Source organism: Schistocerca serialis, chromosome 2 (assembly GCF_023864345.2).
Source record: "Schistocerca serialis cubense isolate TAMUIC-IGC-003099 chromosome 2, iqSchSeri2.2, whole genome shotgun sequence".
In the NCBI taxonomy this organism is placed as follows: domain Eukaryota; kingdom Metazoa; phylum Arthropoda; class Insecta; order Orthoptera; family Acrididae; genus Schistocerca; species Schistocerca serialis.
This window is the reverse complement of record NC_064639.1, coordinates 482,601,857-482,618,660: the sequence shown is the minus strand read 5'-3', so window position 1 is coordinate 482,618,660 and position 16,804 is coordinate 482,601,857. Positions and strand designations below refer to the sequence as shown.

At 41.7% G+C, this 16,804-nt stretch overlaps 1 protein-coding gene across 2 annotated transcripts in view; it reads right to left on the bottom strand.

Annotated features, from left to right (window-relative positions):
- The window catches only part of LOC126455609 (uncharacterized), a 758,971-nt gene that overhangs the window by 280,859 nt on the left and 461,308 nt on the right, over positions 1-16,804 (bottom strand). The gene's annotated exons all lie outside the window — the stretch shown is intronic.

Sequence of the window (16,804 nt, the reverse complement as noted above, 5' to 3'; positions counted from 1 at the left end):
TTTTATCTATCCCTTCTGCCTTACTTGACCGTAAGTCCTCCAAAGCTCTTTTAAATTCCAATTCTAATACTGGATCCCCTATCTCTTCTAAATCGACTCCTGTCTCTTCTTCTATCACAGATAAATCTTCACCCTCATAGAGGCTTTCAATGTATTCTTTCCAACTATCTGCTCTCTCCTCTGCATTTAACAGTGGAATTCCCGTTGCACTCTTAATGTTACCACTGTTGCTTTTAATGTCACCAAAGGTTGTTTTGACTTTCCTGTATGCTGAGTCTGTCCTTCCCACAATCATATCTTTTTCGATGTCTTCACATTTTTCCTGCAGCCATTTCGTCTTAGCTTCCCTGCACTTCCTATTTATTTCATTCCTCAGCGACTTGTATTTCTGTATTCCTGATTTTCCCGGAACATGTTTGTACTTCCTCCTTTCATCAATCAACTGAAGTATTTCTTCTGTTACCCATGGTTTCTTCGCAGCTACCTTCTTTGTACCTATGTTTTCCTTCCCAACTTCTGTGATGGCTCTTTTTAGAGATGTCCATTCCTCTTCAACTGTACTGCCTACTGCGCTATTCCTTATTGCTGTATCTATAGCGTTAGAGAACTTCAAACGTATCTCGTCATTCCTTGGTACTTCCGTATCCCACTTCTTTGCGTATTGATTCGTCCTGACTAATGTCTTGAACTTCAGCCTACTCTTCATCACTACTATATTGTGATCTGAGTCTATATCTGCTCCTGGGTACGCCTTACAATCTGATTTCGGAACTTTTCAACTTAGTATCTCATACTGTTGAATTTATGAAGGAAAAAGGGAAGCAGGAAGCGACGTTAGAAGATCCGGAATGGACAGCAGACCTCGCATTTTTGGTTGGCTTTGCTGCACACTTCAGCTCCCTCGGTAAGACGTCGCAAGGTGAAAAGTAATTAATATCTAAGGTGGATGCATTTAATGTGAAAATCACATAGTCGAAGGTACAACTTCTGAAAAAGAGCACCACCCATTTCTCTTGCTCTCTGGTGTAAAAGAAAATGTGAGTTTTGAACAATTCATTTTGGTGCAGAAAGAAACACAGAAACAGTTTTTAAATCGTTTTCAGGGCACTACCAAACTGGTATCTGTATCTGAGACTTTTCAATACCATTTGCAGTATCAGTTGCAATTTCAATTTCATTTTAATTTCTTGTAGTTGTTTGTATATACGCTTGTACCAACAGCCAGTAACAATATAATACCGCTCTTCAAAATACATAGCTTAAGCTTCCAGAATTTCCTAAAATGGCACAATATGAAACCAAGCCACATGGAAGCCGATCTCTGTTTCGCGCGCGATCGTTCTGCCGTCTGAGAGGCGCATTTGCAGTTCCCGCTCAGACAGCACCCCGAGGTCATGAGAAAACGTTCATTGAGACGAGACAGAGCGGCTCGAGCGCCATACTGCCACCCGCGTGACAAGTTTCTGGAGGCATCTCATCTCACAAGGGGAGGCCGCCAATTGTGAAATTCAGATTGGATTCATACTGCGCATAATAAAAGCTCATGGCCACAGGTGTAATGTGGCAAAGCACCAAGATGCACTTCTCAGCCGTTGTCGAGAAAATTTACAGTTAAAAGAAACCGCTGCGGTGAAATACTCTCTACGACAATTAATTTTCCACAGCTTCGTGGCTCAGCGGTAAGCGCTTGGGTTTGTAATCCGAAGGTCGCCGGATCGAATCTCGCACCATGCAATTTTTTTTTAGTATTTGTTTTTTGTAATTCAAATGTGTATATATATATATATATATATATATATATATATATATATATATATAATTCCCGGGAATCAGTTGCAACAATTATGCATTTAATGAGTTGTTGAAAGTCGTTTGTCGCGGAGAAACTGGTGACTTCGAACATCATTATGTTTTCCGCAAACAAAGTTGTATTTCACAAATGTTATTAATTGTCTTCATAATGTTAACCACGTATAGTTAACGGAAGACGTAGAAACGATATTCCGAAACGAATACGTATAGCGTAAGTCAAACGTTCGAATTAAAATAGAGACCCCACGAACACAAATTCGCTGTGGCAGGTATGAAATATAAACTCCTTTACTCGCTCGTTACACTTGAAGGACAGATGTTGAATGGGCCGAAACGAGCCGCCGCGTAACAGCGTAGTTGCGTGCTAACTTCGAAAGAAGGTAGATGCGGTCCCTAGCGCAACTTACAACATCGTCGAAAATCAGTGCGTACGTGAGAGCTTTGGTACACCCTGTTAAACAAACGGAAAAATGGAGGCGGTACAATTGGAGAGCGATCCGCCTTCACCAACATGCATAAGCAATTCATTAATAGTATATATATATATATATATATATATATATATATATATATATATATATATGTAACAAAAAACTAATAATAAAAAAAATGCATGGCGCGAGATTCGATTAGGCGACCTTCGGATTACGAACCCGAGCGCTTACCGCTGCGCCACAACGCTGTAGAAAACTATTAATCGTAGAGAGTATTTCACCTACCGCAACGGTTTCTTTTAGCCGTCGATTTTCTCGACAACGGCTGAGAAGTGCATCTTGGTGCTTTGCCACATTACACCTGTGGCCATGAGCTTTTATTATGCGCAGTATGAATCCAATCTGAATATCACAATTGGCGGCCTCCCCTTGTAAGTGAAAGTCACAACATATGTGCATCTCTGCTTGCTCTTCATAAAGTGACTCGCGAACAACACAGACGATTCCTGTCCTGTATTGCTACAGGTAACGAGAAATAATTTCTTTATGCTAACGTAAGGAAACAAAAGGAATGGTTGAGCCCGAACAAAGCAGCAGCACCTCATACAAAGACCTGACAGGATCTACGACAGATACTGTTATGCATCTGGTGGAACAGCGACGGCTTGGTGTGCTACGAATTGCCTCCCCGAGGTGCAATCATCACTGGTAACATTTACTGCTGACAACTGAGACCTCTTGCAGACGCAATCCAAGAACAACGACCGGGAAGACTGTGTAAATTGATGATACTCCACCACAACGCTCGCCTGCATTCTGCTAGATTGAGAAGAAACACTATACTGGGTTAGGTTGGGAAGTCATTCCGCATCCACTTTATTCAGCTGATCTTGCGCCCTCAGATTTTCCCCTTTGCGCTCTACCAAACTACCTTCAAGGAACTTCCCTTTGCGCGTGAAAGTGCGCTCCCAATATGGCTCGATTAGTTCTTCGCCCCAAAACCACGTAATTTCTATAGTCGTGGAATCGAAAAGTTACCCTATCGTTGGCGGACATTTGTAAATAGTGAAGGAGAATATATTATTGATGACTAAAGTCTCTGTTTTGTGTATCTGCTGTATATATTGAACTTATGGAAAACGATACGTACTTACGCACCAACCTGGTACATAATTAAATAATAAGTAACCAGTTCCATAAAATAAATTTAATTTCTTTCTCGGTTTCGGGCACTTAGTCCTCTTCTTCATGCCTATTGCAATATTTGCATGTGTCAGTAATAAAGTACATGCAGCACAATGTCACAGTTCTAAAAAATTTACGCAGGAGCAATAAGTAGTATAATACTGAATCCATTAATACAACAAGAGCTGTTAGATGCCTACATGTAGTTCACAGTGTTCAATATGTAGACATCTAAGAGCTCTTGTTGTATTAAGGGATTATTATGTTACTTATTGCTGCTGTATATAATTTAGGACTATGTCTTGTGCTATAAGCACTTTATTGACACTCGAAAATAATGCGATAGGAATAACCTCATGCAGATGCCCGAAACCGCAAAAGAAATTAAAATTCCTTTATGAAAATTATTGCTTATCATTTCATTATACACAACTAAAGTTTCTAACGTTGGATAATATATTAAACTAACCTAGTATGTACCATCTCAGTGTAGTTGTTATTTCCATCCAGTAAAAGATAACATCTTCGTTTATGACAAATATATATAATGTACTATACGTAAATCACAGATGATCTATTCATTTAATGTTGTGTTTCGCTTAGCAGAGGGAGCTTATCTGCACTACGAAAATGATAGCTTTCGAACATACTCATGAAATTTAGTTTGGTGAAACCCGGGTAGTTGATTAACTTGGTGAACGACCTCTACAGAAACATGAAACCTTTCGTTTTAGTTGCCATTTAAAGCTCCCAACTCTATTCTACATGTACCCGTCATTAAAAGCGATCGAATATTGGCCAAACCACATAAACCTTCAAACGGCTGCAATAAGCACATGTATGTTCACGTAGATGCAACCGTGGGTGCACATCATAGGTTAATGCAATACTGTAAAGACTCATAGAACAAACTTATCATTCATCCCATGTAAGAAAATGTACTCAAAAAGTGTACAGAGCCATTTTACTATAGAAAGTGTAAGTTGTTATTTTCAGATGTCTAGTGCTTTCGCGACTATTCTTGGCACCTACAGCGCGGCTGAACAGTTATATTTATTCAACTTTTTAGTCACGCCGCAATTTGGGGTTTCCAGTTCGTTAGTTTCATTGCTACTAAAATACTTGTAATTGACCTGATTAAACTTTTTTGTTGCAATTAAGACCACATAACGCATTATTTATGCAGTTGCTCCAATAGACCTTCGTAATATTCTGGAGTCCTTACTTCGCTGCTAGGAAGATAATTACCATGAAAAACCCTTTTTACGTTTCCAAATACCCTTTCCATAAGCAGACCAAAACGATTCTACCTTTATTAACACACGAACACGTGACACATCCACGATGTCTTTTAGTTTGTATCATGAAATGGTAGCGCTAAGAAAACAAAATTGAGTGCATCCACTTTAAAACTATGCTAGCATTTCTTCAGACGTGTTTCCGCATTTATGATGGTGAGTATAATAATATTAAAAAAATATACCTCGCATCTTGGACGATGCTTTCTTGTGTCTACGCTTGGTGTATTCTCCTTGTAAGCTTAAGGAGCCTATTTTTCTCCTCAGTTGTTGGATATTTGTCTGACGTTGTTGCTCAACGTGCAACAAAATAACAAAACGAAAATTTATTGCTATCAGTAACATTTTTCTAGTGGTCCGAAAATTGTCATCTTGTCTACTCATTTCTGATGGAAATTTCAGTCATCAACATGCTTTCGAGCTACATCGTCCGGCCGAATTTCAGCTAGTGATGCAAGGCAGAGATTAAGGGTGTCTCGATATCGCTGTTCATATATTCGAGTGAAACACGCTCAAAAATATTACTTTAAGAACAGGCTATATTATATTGACACTTGACTAACGTTACTGTGAAACGGGTACCAGCTCAAAAAATCATTTTGTCAATATAATGTCTGTACAGGGCTACGAGTGTTTTACGTTAGCTAAGATACGAACAGTAATGCGTAGGGCAAATCGCGCTAGATGAACTTACAGTGAGCCAGATAAAAGATCAGTCAGCCCTCGGAACTGAAGTTACAGGGTCTGGTTGCACTGGCCAACGTGGCTCGTTTTAGGCGACATTCATCTGCATCTAGATAAATTTCATCTAAATCATACTCCGCAAGCCACCTAATAGTGTGTGGCGGAGGGTAATTTCGGTACAACTGTCTGATCCCTCCAACCCTGTTCACTCAGAATAAAATTCACATGATTTGCACACGGGCAGCGTAAGTGGCCTTTCTCAAATCTTTCTAGTGTAATTAACTGAAAAATCTAGATGAGGCAAACGCACATTTTCAGCACGCACCAAGAACTGGAACCATGGCATGTAAGTGATATAAAATACAGGGAAAATAGTGTTAAAACGTGATTTTTAGGTCCCCTTCTTCTTAAAATGAATATAATTTCACACATTGGATAACCTCTATCTATAAGAACAGAATTATAAAATAATGAAATAATAAATTTTTCCTCATGGTCGTAGTTTTGATCCCCAATACATAATTTAAATTTTTATAGTTCACATAGCTCAAATTCAACATTTGAACCTATACGCTATTTATAATGTAGCTTTATCTTTGCACTACCACTGCTCTGCCTTGCATACTTTTATTACAGATACTACTTTACAAATGTATGTAAACAAAGTCACTGTGTAGAATCTGCAAGCTGTATCTTCCTTGTTCGCTCCACCCGTGATACTGTCGACCATCCACGATTCAGCGAGTAATTTGACTCTGATTCTGTGGTCGAATGCTCCTCCTGTCGCCACATAAGTTAGTCACCTTAAGGGACCAAAGACGTTAGCGCAATCCGTCTTTCATCGACTAAAAGCTTGTCTTGTGTGAAGTTGTGATTTAAATGTTGCCGCGTTGTGTCTCCGAGCAGGTGAATCAGCTCGACATTTGCGCATGGAGATTTGAACTGAGATTTGAAAACTCGTGAAACCATAAGAGAAGCTACCCAGTATATGTCTAACGATGGTTATCCGGTGTGTGTAATCGATCCAAATGAGTCACGTCAAGGATGTATCTCTCAAAGTCACCCTTGTGAAATAGCAGCAAAATTAACAGGGAGACCTCAAAAGTGAAGTTCGGCAATGAGAATAGGAGTGTCTGTATAGTACAGTTAGAAACCTCCTTCCGTTCAAAGAAAGGGCACTTTTTATACAGAAGTCTGTAAAGTCTGTGAAGCCTTACCGAAATAAACAACTGGAAAACAGTGCATGTAGTTCAATAACTTCTGTGGCGCCACCAGATGCCAGATACCCACGTATAAACATAGTGGAGAAAAAATGGATTGCTTCAACGTAGGACAAAAGGCAACGTCCATTGGGATTAACATTCACTGTAAAATATGAACAGAGTGCCAATACAGAACCGTAAAAATTGTAATCAATATAAACAGAGGTGGAAAAGGAGTTGGTTAAAACTATATATATATATATATATATATATATATATATATATATATATATATATATATATATATATATATATATGATGTTGCACAAAGAAGGGATTTTTATCGATCCATTATTTGTACTCAAGAATGATGTCTCCTGTCAGAGACAGTCAAATAGTTAATTAGATTTAGCATCACGTGATGAACTGTGATGCCCTCTCCACAGTGCATGATATCTCTAAGAATTCGAACCCCCTGAGCTTTGTACGCACTTATAAGTTTCTCATTTCTGAAAATGTCCCTTGAAGATGAACACGCAATGTAAATGAGTAGTTTCATGCACCTAACCATGTTTCTCAACCAGGAAGTGTTGACATAAGTAAAAGCCGGTCGCGGAAGACTCCATTGTATATCAAATTGTTGGCATAAATTTACTACAGGAGCAATTCAAGAGAAAAAAAAATTGAAACCCATAGTGCCTACTAAACTCAATAATAATAAAAATAGCAACAATATTACGAGAACTATTGTTTTCAACCTCTGTTCGCTCGTGAAAAGAAAACAGTGAAATTCAAAAATGTTTTATTTGCAACAATTAGCTATATATTCCTGCTACCTGTGTACGTAAGTCACCGCTGCGACCAAGGCATCTGTCATAGCATGGTACCAACTTTCCAAATCCCCGTCATCTAGAGCAGCCACCCGTGAATTTCGCCAATTCCCTACCCTCGTCTGCAGCTCATTGTCTGTACCAAAATGTTGTCCTCATAGCTAGCGAGCGGTATGTTGAGCGAAAACACGAAAATCAGAGGCTGTGTGGTAGGTACCTTATAATTCCCATTGAAAACGCTGCAGCAGGGTATTCACTGCTGATGCAGTACTGCAGTATTATAGAATTGTCTTGAAGGAGGAAACGTATTACAGTTGAGCGATCTGCATGAAATCAAGTGAAACCCCTCAGCAGGACTTCACACTTGGCGGGAGATGCTATTTTCAGGCTTTTTTACAGGCTCTCTCAATACTCCGAATTGAAAAGTGCGACGTTACACAATGGATAGACATATTAAAGACAATCCGCAGCACTTTTGTACAAAGTTTTACTGCACTACCACTGCGATTTTCATTTCGGAGGTTGGAAAAAAAGAAAAAGCAGATCTCTTAATAATAATATACGAGGGCGGATCGGAAAGTAACACACAATATTTTTTTCTCCTCTGGTATTGCAGGTGGAATGTTGAAATTTCACGACGATATAGTCTGAAGTGCGCACTACAGGGGGTATTTTGTTTCTATGTGCACCTCTAGCGAGAGAAGCCCGAGCTACAAAACAAAAATGGTGCACATGCTCCTGCAACAACTTGTGAAGAGCAGCGATGTCTAGTTAGATATTCGTGGGCCAAAGGGCATAAACCAAGAAAAATTCACAGGGACATACATGGCTTGTATGGGCCACAGCAATTTATCCAGGTGATGTGCATTGGTCCAAGAGAGTGAGTTACCGGCAGCCCGGAGCGTGGCGAAACACTGAGGTTCGTACGGCCGTCTTGGAAGAATACACACTACCTGGAGACTGTTATGGCCCGTACAGTTGTCCTCATAGACGCCAATCATGTCCCTGTGAATTTCACTTGGTTTATGTCCTTTGTCTCACAAATATCGAACTTCACATGCTGATGACAGTAATATACTCGCCATTTTTGTTCCATAACACAGGCTTCTCTCGCTAGACCTGCACATGATAACAAAATTCACCCTGTTACACAAACTTCAAACTATATAATTGTGAAATTTCAATATTATAGCTGTAATACCAGGGTTTAAAAACATTGTGGGTTACTTTTCGATCATTCCTCGTGTTTTAACTAAATATCTTGACTAGCCGCGACCATGTACATAGCTGCATTTGATAAGTAATCAATCTTTCGACTGGTTTGATTCTAACGATCTTTTCCTATCTAAAGCTACTGCGATTGTCTCTAGGTAACTAAAACAATGAAGATGCTAATCCATTTTCCATATTTCAGTCTTTTTCTGACCCTTCCATTTTCCTCTCTGTTGCTCTCTTCGTGACCAGTTTAACTGTTTATGAATGCTACAGCAGTTTCTCCATTAACTTATTTGGGAAGCGTTTTCTATAGACTTCTGTCCTCACCTAATATTTTACTTATTCTTCATTTCCTGCTTTATCTCAGATTTAATTTTAATATTCATCGACAGCACCAAATTTCAAGTGCTTCCAGTTATTCCTCATCCATTTCCAATGGTCCAAGTTCTCCGTAATGATGCGTTCTAAACATTGGGGTAAGTTAGAGCTCTGTATACTTCTATGTTTCTCTTCTCCATCAGTTCCATATCAGTATCGGGTATCGGTAGCGCTGTTCTACTTAAGGAAACTTTCATCTCCTTTGACTCTCTACTTTCTTGAACATCCTAATCTTTCTCACTAGGTAGGAGAATTATTTCACTTCTTCCACTACCACGTCAACCAAATTTCGTTGCTAATCAAGTAATTTTTACTAATCTTCGTATCTTTTCTTGGCTTTGTTTATTCTTGAACCATATTCCGTGCAAAATATGTCGCAATGTTTTGTTAACATGCTTTCTAAGACTCCTTTACATCCGGCATTTCGCGGCCCTGTACGTCAGCTGCCTCCACTGTTTTCGAGGAATCACGAACTGAATAAACTGTTTTTCTACAAGAATGTGGAAGGAAGAGTTGTAAGAGTTCAGATGAGAAACAGGATTGGAGAACGACGTAGTACAAACGATACAGTTCAAATATATTCAAAATGAGATATGATAAAGAGATCTAGGGCGAAAATAGAATTGGCGTAAAGGCTCGAATAGGATGTGAATTTAACATTCTGTCTTTTCAAAGGAACAATGCTGGATCTCACATTACGTGATATAGGGAGTTCTCTAAAGACATGAACCCGGGGGTGTGGGAGGGACTTGGACCTCAATAACCCTAATGGTTGACCGGTGCCTCAAATATTGTGCCGGCTCGAATGGTCTTCCGAACTTCAGTACTGACAGAAGCAATCAGCAGCAAACAACTACTTACATCTGCGTGTTTGTTAAATTATATGACATTATTAACAGAACATGAGACATTGACAGACTGCAGGAAGGAAGTTTCCACTACAATCTCAATTTGGTGAAAAGTGTTGCCCAAATAACACACCAAGCTGTCCTTACCCCGGTCTGCCAACCCTACGCCTACGCAGAGTCCTACTGCATCAGGAAATATCTCTCTACTAAACACAACCCAAGTAACACATTCACCACAGCAACAGGTTGTTTCCCGCTATTGACTTCTCTTTCTGCATGAGTACTCACAAGCGCACTGGTCACTCGCGGATTTGCTGCCCACTGAAAGTTCTCTCTGAAAGTGCTAAAACTAATGGACTCGAGAGCCGACAAATACTGTTCATGTCTAAAGTTGGATGTGAAGTACGAAGTGCCGTACTCGTGACTCGCTGATACGATCCCAAGAACACGGCTTCTAAGTGCAATGACTGATCTGTTTCTTCATTGTACAGGCTTTCTGCAGTATCCCTACATAAAAATGAAGCAAATGCCACCACAGTTTCAACTCGAAGCCATTACGAATTAGTTTCCTTGTTGACAGCGAGGAAAGAAGTAATCTGTATTTAATGAAGAAGATCTGAGCGTGATTATGAAAGCATTAACATGTCTGCTGAAATACTTAATTACGAAGAGGGAAACGATAAAAACTTTAATACACTGAAAGGAGCTAGGCTATTAAAAGTTCGCCGTCGACAAGATCCTGCAATCCAATCAGTGTATTGCCTATTCTACAGCGAAGTATGTTGACGGCCACGAAGCAGTTAACAACTCCAGAAACCAGTTTTGCCTATACGGATTGCATTGATCAAGATATAATAAAATCGGTAATTTTTTACATACACTACAGGCCATTAAAATTGCTACACCACGATGATGACGTGCTACAGACGGGAAATTTAACTGACAGGAAGAAGATGCTGTGATATGCAAATGATTAACTTTTCAGAGCATTCACACAAGGATGGCGCCGGTAGCGACACCTACAACGTGCTCACATGAGGAAAGTTTCCATCCGATTTCTCATACACAAACAGCAGTTGACCGGCGTTGCCTGGTGAAACGTTGTTGTGGTGTCTCGTGTAAGGAGGAGAAATGCGTACCATCACGTTTCCGACTTTGATAAAGGGCGGATTGTAGCCTATCGCGATTGCGGTTTATCGTGTCGCGACATTGATGCTCGCGTTGTTCGAGAGCCAATGACTGTTAGCAGAATATGGAATCGGTGGCTTCAGGAGGGTGATACGGACTGCCGTGCTGGATCCCAATGGCCTCGTATCACTAGCAGTCGAGATGACAGGCAGCTTATCCGCATGGCTGTAACGGATCGTGCAGCCACGTCTCGATCTCTGAGACAACAGATGGGGACGTTTGCAAGACAATAACCATCTGCACGAACAGTTCGATGACGATTGCAGCAGCATGGACTATCAGCTCGGAGACAATGGCTGCGGTTACCCTTGACGCTGCATCACAGACAGGAGCGCCTGCGATAGTGTACTTAACGACGAACCTGGGTGCACGAATGGCAAAACGTCATATTTCGGATGAATCCAGATTCTGTTTACAGCATCATGGTGGTCCAAACCGTGTTTGGCGACATCGCGGTGAACGCACATTGGAAGAGTGTATTCGTTATTGCCATACTGGCGTATCACCCGGCGTGATGGTATGGGTTGCCATTGGTTACACGTTTCGGTCACCTCTTGTTCACATTGACGGCACTTTGAACAGTGGACGTTACATTTTAGATGTGTTACGACCTGTGCCTCTACCCTTCATTCGATCCCTGCGAAACCCTATATTTCAGCAGGATAATGCACGACCGCATGTTACAGGTCCTGTACGGGCCTTTCTGGATACAGAAAATGTTCGACTGCTGGCCTGGCCAGCACATTCTCCAGATATCTCACCAATTGAAAACGTCTGGTCAATGGTGGCTGAGCAACTGGCTTATCACAAAACGCTAATCACTACTCTTGATGAACTGTGGCATCGTGTTGAAGTTACACTGTACCTGTACATGCCATCCAAGCTCTGTTTGACTCAATGCCTACGCGTATCAAGGCCGTTATTATGGCCAGAGGTGGTTGTTCTGGGTACTGATCTCTCAGGATCTATGCACCCAAATTGCATGAAAATGTAATCACATGTCAGTTCCAGTATAATATATTTGTCCAGTGAATACCCGTTCATCATCTGCATTTCTTCTTGGTGTAGCAATTTGAATGGCCAGTAGTGTAGAAGGCTGTAGATTGCTGTGTTATAAAGGTCAAATTACGTGTTAGTATTGGTCATGTCCAGAAAAGGATGGGCACCAGGTTGGGAAAGTTGAAACAAAGTTTGAGAGACAAGAAACTTTCTGATGGTAAAACCATAAGAAGCAGGCTGACAGACAGAATGATTGATGAACAACAGCAGTATTATGGGAGGGCCATTAGAAATAGTACTGAGGATTAGTCGAAAATGAAACAAGCATTATGGGCTACCTTCTTCCACGTACTGTCAGCTGATGAAAAACCAGTACACCACCTTTGCCCTCCTGGACGTGAGTCATAGTGCAATTACCGCAATGCCCAGTACTCAAACAATTCATACAGCCAAAAACATTCCATCCCAGTAGCAGTCATGGATGTCATACAACCTATTTACAGAGACCTGGGAAATCCTGCATTACAAAAGAAGTGTCTGCATGGTCAGATTCAAAATCCCAGTGAGTCGTTCAGTAATCGTATATGGACTCGCTTACCAAAAAATGTTTTTGTTGGAATGGAGACACTAAAGTGGGGGGGGGGGGGGGTCTGTGATGCTGTTATTGCTTTTAATGATGGCAACATTGGTAGCGTGAAAGTGCTACAGCATATGGGAATTAATCCTGGAGCATAGGGCATCAGAGAATTTGAACAGATGGACAAGGTTGGCATTGATGAAGCAGAGTACGCAGCACATTTAGCTACTAGGGAGTCCAGAAAGAAGAAAAGAAGAAAAAACTTGGAAAACGATTAATAGGATAACATACAATATCTTACAGGGTGCTTCTGAGTGACTAAAAATAAAAAATTAAGCATATATTAAGTGAGTTACAGTCTTTTGAAACTTTAGAAGCCGTTCCTGAAAACTTACATTTTATGTTGCATTTTTTCCTACATCTCAGGAACCACTCCGAGTATTCAAATTTTCAGGAATAAATAAAATAAATATCCTAAGTTTACTGAACTAAAATAAGAACATAATGTAATGTATAATTAAAATTATTTACGATAACGTACAAAAAGTGTAATTATAAAATTGTATTTCCGAAAGCAGTGGCTGAACTGCAATTATTTTAGTTCAGTAGGCTCAGAACATACAGTTTAATGTCCTGTAAAAGTTTCGTGTTAATGGATACAGTGATTCCTGAAATATAGGGAAGCCATTTAACTAAATTTAACATTGTCGGAACGGGCCTTCCAACTCCCTTTAAGTCGGGAGAACGGGCAGGTAAGTCCATTCACCGAAAACTCTCTCATTCCAAGAGGTCCTGCACCTCCACCGTCCCATGCGGTCACGCACTGTCATCCACAAAAATGCAGTCAGGCCGAATGCACCTCTGAAAGGACGCTCGTGGGAAACGGATACAGTATGGTAATAAAGTTCACCTGCGAGGGTATCGTGTTCACATATTTGGAGGCCAGTACGCCTACGCAACATTATGACTCCCCACACCATAGCAGCTGGACCACCAAAGCGATCATGTTCGACAATGTTCCCGGGTATATTGTGTGTTCCCACCTCTCGTTATATGAGAGTGCGTTCGGTTTGGCCAGTCGGATTGAATCTGTTCTTATCCGAAAAGAGCACGCTAACCCACTCCTCTTGGCAAAGTCGCAAATTGTGTCTCCAATCTGAGGGTGTCAACGGAACTTGTCGTCGAGCAAAGAGACCACCCCATGTAGTCACCGTACTTTGTGGCGCGTGAGATGTCGTGTTTTGTAGTTCTTCTAAATATAGTTGGAACAGCACGCGCTGTTTGATATGGGTCGCTCCTTGTTTGTTGTACAACGCAACGGTCATCAGCTGCTGTAGCTGACCAAGGTCGACGCTGCGAGGAATACCAATCTCCTGAGCTGTACTTTTAACACTTAGTCCGTCTTCCATTTCTCCAATACTTCTTCGCTATGTGAAGTCAACGAAATGTCGTCTCCGGGCCACGTTGTGATGAAGAACGACACAGTGCACAGTAAGTTGGCTAGCTCTGAGCACTATGGGACTTAACATCTGAGGTCATCAGTCAACTAGAACTCAGAACTACTTAAACCTAACTAACCTAAGGACATCACACACATTCATACCCGAGGCAGGATTCGAACCTGCGACCCTAGCAGTCGCGTGGTTCCGGACTGAAGCGCCTAGAACCGCTCGGCCACCGCGGCCGGCACACCGTAAGTCCTCGCTGACTGGCACAGTACCTGTCTTTTCTGGTTCGTTCAACTGTCTCATGCTGTGGGATAGCCGTATTCTATGTTACAGCCACTCTGACCTCGGGACGCCGAACTTTCCGTGGACAACTGCATTTGCTCCGAGTAGTTAATATGTTATGTTACTTTATCCAGCTCTTCTTGCAGAGCAGTCTGTAGCCTATTCTTACAAGTGAAACTCCGCATTCCACCACACATCTCACCTCACATTTCGTGGTAAGATGGCCCAGTGTACAGCCAAACAAAAACTGAACACAGATCAAGCATGAAAATAGGATGAAAGTATACTGAACTGCAAAAAAAAAAAAAAAAAAAAAAAAACATGGGAACACTGAACGGTTCAAGAACAAGAAGTGCAGTAGAGAGTAGACTTAACCAATAAAGGCGTTCGGGGTAAGTGGTCATCGTGTTGCAGTGCCATGTGGGCGAGCCGTGATCAAAGTTCTCTCGTGCCATTTATTTTTCACAACATCATTAACTGTCCGTCCGGTCATAGAAATGTTTGTTCTTTTCTGTTGTCTTTGCAGTCATCACACTATATTATATTGGTTATAGAATACGAGTCATGTGATAAGAGTACGTTAACGTCGCAAGAAAATGCGATGAATAGTGACAGCAGGCGAGATACGACGTAGACCTCTCACAGAAATGAAAACAACAAATAAACGGGTGTGAACTATGTTACAACAAAAGAAAGCAAGTTCAAAAATGTTAGAGACATACATTTTGAGAGAAAACAGAGAAACTGTTGCGCTCATTTGTTGCAGCTTGTGTCACAAACTACTACGTTTTCATTATTTCCTTGAGAGTGATCACATTCACATTCATACGAACATTTGTATCTGGAAATTGGTTGGTTGGTTTTGGGGAGGGGACCAAGCAGTGAGGTCATTAGTCCCATCGGGTTAGGGGAAGACCGCAGCTCGTGGTCGTGCGGTAGCGTTCTCGCTTCCCACGCCCGGGTTCCCGGGTTCGATTCCCGGCGGGGCCAGGGATTTTGTCTGCCTCGTGATGACTGGGTGGTGTGTGATGTCCTTAGGATAGTTAGGTTTAAGTAGTTATAAGTTCTAGGGGACTGATGACCATGGATGTGAAGTCCCATAGTGCCCAGAGCCATTTGAAATATTTTTTTGTTAGGGGATGATGGGGAACGAAGTCGGCGGTGCCCTTTCAAAGGAATCACCCAGGTATTTGCCTGAAGGGATTTAGAGAAACCATGGAAAACCTACATCAGGATGGCCGGACGCGGGTTTGAACCGTCGTCCTCCCGAATGCGAGTCCAGTGTGCTAACCACTGCGCTACCTCACCCGTGTGTAAGAAATCTTATCATATGACACACGTACTATCGCTAATGCCGTGTACGGTACTAGACGTGGTTCTCGGTGGAGTATTCGATTCAGTTATCGCCTTGTCATCAAACGTTTGCGATTCCCATTCGAAACCCACTTCCTTTACCGGCCGGGATGGCCGAGCGGTTCTAGGCGTGACAGTCTGGAACCGCGCGACCGATACGGTCGCAGGTTCGAATCCTGCCTCGGGCATGGATGTGTGTGATGTTCTTAGGTTAGTTAGGTTCAAGTAGTTCTAAGTTATAGGTGATTGATGACCTCAGAAGTTAAGTCCCATAGTGCTCAGAGCCATCTGAACCGTTTGAACCACTTCCTTTTGGCTGCTAATTGAGTAGTCGAGCAGAATCAACTGTGATTATAGGCCCCTACGTTACACCTCGCTGTTGCAAACGGCGGATGTTATACCACGACACGGACAGAAATTTCAATAAAGCGAACAAAAAAAAAAAAGAACAAAAACTCTTACATGGCGCGCCCGGTGGGCAGTCCAACACGACAACTTTATCTACGACGCCGTTGATGTTGCAGATTGCTCTTTATAGTTCTTCCTGTTCTTGGAGCCGGCCGGAGTGGCCGAGCGGTTAAAGGCGCTACAGTCTGGAACCGCACGACCGCTACGGTCGCAGGTTTTGAATCCTGCCTCGGGCATGGATGTGTGTGATGTCCTTAGGTTAGTTAGGTTTAAGTAGTTCTAAGTTCTAGGGGACTTATGACCACAGCTGTTGAGTCCCATAGTGCTCAGAGCCATTTTGAGCCTGTTCTTGGACCTTCACAGTTTTTATTTTGCTTTTCTTTCACAGTCCAGTAACTTTCTTCCTGTTTCCATGCTTGACCTGTGTTTGGTTTTTGACGGGCTATTCACTGAGCCATCTTACCACTAAATATGCGGAGGGTGCGAAGGGGAGTTTCCCTTGCTGGTACCGTGCTGAACCGTAACGTCTGGCAAACATCCTGGCCCGAGTCTTAGTCCAGAGCCAGGGAGTTCCAAAAAGTGTGACAACACTGCTGTGTAACTGTTGTTTTATCTGCTCTACAATTACAATATCAATGACTTAATGTAACTGGAAAGTACTCT